The sequence below is a fragment of the Nanorana parkeri genome, unplaced genomic scaffold, assembly GCF_000935625.1.
Source record: "Nanorana parkeri isolate BGI_ZX_2015 unplaced genomic scaffold, ASM93562v1 scaffold2454, whole genome shotgun sequence".
In the NCBI taxonomy this organism is placed as follows: Eukaryota; Metazoa; Chordata; class Amphibia; order Anura; family Dicroglossidae; genus Nanorana; species Nanorana parkeri.
Window position 1 is genome coordinate 75,048 of NW_017308722.1, and position 4,362 is coordinate 79,409.

The 4,362-nt window shown below is 49.6% G+C and overlaps 1 non-coding gene across 1 annotated transcript; it reads right to left on the bottom strand.

Moving 5' to 3' along the window:
* Positions 1-351: 351 nt before the first annotated feature.
* On the bottom strand, positions 352-424 carry TRNAM-CAU. The gene has a single exon. It is a non-coding gene; the product is annotated as a tRNA-Met (tRNA).
* Between the last annotated feature and the right edge of the window lie 3,938 nt (positions 425-4,362).

Sequence of the window (4,362 nt, forward strand, 5' to 3'; positions counted from 1 at the left end):
AAGGGTGCTTTATTCTGAACATCAGGTTACAGCAGATGACAGGAAACAACAGGACGAATGAGTTGTGGTATTGTGCGGTCAAAAAGATGATGCCGTTCCTAGCATACTATGCAGAATACATGTGAATAATAAAGAAGAACCTGCACTAAATGGAAAAATTAAGATATTAAAAGAGCTCAGTAACCCAAAAAGGAGAGGGGGCTAAGAGCTGCTGAACTAGGGCAAAAAGATCTAAGGAACAGCGCTAAAATTAAAGCACAGCCTGGGCTTAGTTGCTGGACGGTCTTTCAGCGGTTCCCTGTCATCCTGTTTGTTCTAGCTAAATTTTAGACGGAGAGGGGGAAATGATAGCGCCCCGTGTGAGGATCGAACTCGCGACCTTCAGATTATGAGACTGACGCGCTACCTACTGCGCTAACGAGGCGGGCTACATTTTTAGCGCCGTACCTTAGATTTTTATTTCAGAATACATGTGGCCTGTTAGCTGTGGCCATGACACAGGAAGTACTGACCAACAAGAAGAAGGGTGGAGCATACATACAGAGGAAATGCGTCATGGATCTCAGGGAAGGGAACATAGAAAAATATGTACATTACCACAAAAGGCCACTAGATGGCAGCATATAACTAACATATAAAACATCCATAGGGAAGCAATCTATATAAATTCTATCTACTAACAAAGCTTCTATGCCCCATTGGGCATGGAAGCATTGTCTGAATAGGGTCTAAATGGGTCTAAATGGCCCCAACAAGAGAGCGATGTTGTGGAAGGAGGCGTAGTGATATTCTATGTGTACGGGACACCCACTTTTGTAAAGATAAACCCCCGATCTGTAGAAACAGATACTTCTCGCACTATTTTTTTGCCCATTGTCGCCTTCCGACAACATGACCTCCTGATAGACCCGGAAAGGCAGTTATATAGCTCTAGTTGCCACTAAGGATCCTCGCCTTGGTCAACGTTTATGCGCCAAATGTTCGTCAGAAGAAATGTATTGCTAAGGTACTGAGTGAAACCGAGTCCATGCTCAAAGGCCACCTTGTTATGTCCGGCGATTTCTACGATGTCCTTGATCCGTCCTTAGACTCCTCCAACCCTCATAGAGAAGGTAACCGCTCCCTTCCCCCGATTCTTCGATCAGCCGATCTACACGATGCCTGGAGGTGCGTCCAAGGTAGTGAGAAGGATGATACCTTTTTTCCCCTCATACGCAGGGCTCCTATTCCAGGCTGGACAGGTTCTTAGTAGACAAATTCACTCTACAACTCATCAACCAAAGCTGACATTGGCCTAATTACGTGGTCTGACCACGCGCCTATCTCGCTCAGCCAACTCCCCCCACCTCTGCACCTCGTGGAGACTGAATTCTAGTCTACTTTCTCATCCTGACATTAAACAGCAGGTCCAGAGTGAGATAGGATCCTTCTTTGAGAACCAATACCGCTTCTGTAAGCAATCAAACGTTAGTGTGGAATGCCCATGAGGCCGTTATCAGAGGACTAGTGATTAAAGGAGAACTATGGGGTTCAGGCTTTTCCCCATAGTTCTCCTCAGGGTAACGGGAGGACACAAACTAGCGTCCTCCCGTCACCCTAGGCTCAGTATATAGGGAGCTACAGCTCGCGGTATACTGAGACGCCGCAGCCGGAGCGGATCCCGACTTAGATGACGGGATCCGCCCAGCTGCGTGAGTGACAGCTGGCTCTGCCTATCTAGAGACAGCTGTACCCGCCGCCTCCCCCGTGCGTTCCGCCAGTCAGCGCTGGAGGATCGGAGCGGGGAGGGGGGAATCCAGTCCCTCCCCTGTCACGGCAGAGAGCTGTGACAGGATCGAGAGGTGAGCGAGCGCCGGTATGTGTTCTCTCACCTCCCGATCTACTGAGCCGACCTGTGACAGTCTCATTGTCACAGGTCGGCTAGAACTATGAGGTGAGTTTCAAGCCCCTCCCCTCATTGTTCTCCTTTAAGCTGGGGGCAAGGGAGAAGAGGAAGCGAAATGAAGCGCTGACCTCACTTCCGCACTCTAGAAATGTCCAATAAAAGGTTCCCAGACCCATCTACTTCCTCCACCTTACGCTCCCTCAGACATGAGCTTAGCCTGCTCCTTACCTCTCAGTTCCACTTCATGATAAAAAGGCTTAAGCTCAACTTCTACTCGCAGGGTAACAAAGCTGGAGCATTTAGAGCCCAACAATTTAAACAACGACAGGAGGCTCCTAGGATCCCTCATATGACTGACCCCATGGGTAAGAGGCTCTCTAACCTCCTCGACATGGCCAATCTGTTTTGTAAGCACTACTCCTCTTTATATAACTTAAAAGACTCATCGACCGCCCCTGCCCCCTCCAGCTCTGACATTCAAAACTTCTTGGGAGTCGGTAAAGCTCCCATCCCTGACAGAGGTAGTGGCCCTGAAGCTACCGTCCCCGTTTGAGGTGGGGGGAAGTGCTTACGGCTATTGCCGATCTGCCCCTCCATAAAGCCCCGGGTCCTGATGGCTATAGTACGGAATGTTATAAAACATTCTCCTCTGCATTAGCCCCACCTCTATGTACTGTGGCTGAAGCCACATGGATCCTTCCCTAGGGAATCCCTGGAAGCCACAATTATCACCATCCCTAAACCCCACCGACCCGCAGATGACCCCGCGAATTTCAGGCCTATCTCATCACTGAACACGGATGTTAAGATCAATGCGAAGCGGATTGCTAACCGCCTCCTGCGGGTTCTCCCTGATCTCATCCACTCTGACGTGGTGGGCTTTGTCTACGGGCGCCAGACGGCACCAGACGCAGGGTCGATCTATTGCAATTTTCAGAAGAAACTTCCTCTGCTCCTCTCTTTGGATGCCGAGAAGGCTTTCGATAGGGTGCATTGGGAATATCTTCGTGTAACATCCCTACCTCAGAGCAGGGTTCCCGGCCAGCATCAGCGGCAATGTCGGAGCTCGAGTGACGTCATGAACGGCGGCGTCACCCAACTCCTCCCCCCTTCCTATTTAGAGCGGCAAATTCAATTACCTGGCGTTCGTGCTTGGAGCCTGACGCCAGGTATAACCCCCCCAGCAGACCTGTATTGGGCCGGACGAGTGCCCCTACATCAGCCACTATTGGGCCGGACGTGGGCCCCTACCTTCACCCACTATTGGGCCGGATAGTGCCCCAGCTCCATTCCTGTTTTGGGCCGGACAGAGCCCCAACTCAGCTCCCCTCGATCGGGCCGGACAGAGCCCCTCCTCCTCGGCGGTTGCAGCCACTGAACCGCTCTGCTTCCGTCCAGCCCTGCTGAGTGAGTCTGCTGACGTTTCCTGCAAGCTGAGTGAATACCCGCACTTCCCGTTCCAGGCCACTGGGTGGCAGCAACACACCTCTACTCAGCGTACTGCAAGTATAATACCATTCTAACCTGATGATTATGTGAACTGCCATTATATGAAGCTTATTATAGAGACCTGACATAAGCTTATACTGTGAACTACCATTATACTCAGAATAATTCCGGGACGTGTCACTACCAGGTGATAATTATCCTCATTGTGAACTATCATATAAATGCGGTTATACAGTTGATTCCATACTTAAACTGTAAAAAGAGCCACTACCAATAAAACCCTATTGCATTAAATACCCTCTGAAGCTGTGATTCAACCCATAAAATACAACCACCCCGTTACACTTCGGGCCGCGTTGTCGAAATTTGGTATTGCAGGTTTCCCGGAGCTCTGCTATTGAAGCCGTATATTCACATCCCAGTGCGAGAGTAAGGACCTCGGGGCTCTTGTCCGCTCCATTTCATATTACCAATGGTACGCGACAGGGATGTCCCCTGTCCCCGCTGATCTTCGCATTGGTCATGGAGCCTCTGGCTGCTGCTATCCGCGACCGCCCTGCCATCAGTGGAGTCTCTGTGGGCAAGTGCGTGCACGAAATTGGGCTTCATGCAGATGACGCGATTATTGCCATGACCGATCCCGTACATTCCCTCCCAGCAGTCCAAGAGATCCCGGCAAGATTTAGCACAGCTTCCCTCTATAAAATTCATCATTCCAAATCCCAAATGCTAGCTAGAAATGTCCCGACTACCGTTAGACGTATCATCGGCTCCATAGCCCCTTAGACTTGTGCGCCGTCAAAAAATTTGTTTCGTTTCGGAATATGCGTTTTTTTTCGTGTTTCGTGTCCAAAACTCAATTCGGATTCGTACGAAATACGCATTTTCGTTAGTTTCGTCACATTTTCGTACCGTTACGCACATTCGTTATGATGAAGTTAAAAAGCAAAAATACCTTTGTGAATATCGGAGTCGATGGTAGTTTTTTTAAAATCCGAAATACGAAATTCCGTTGACGAATTTCGGAT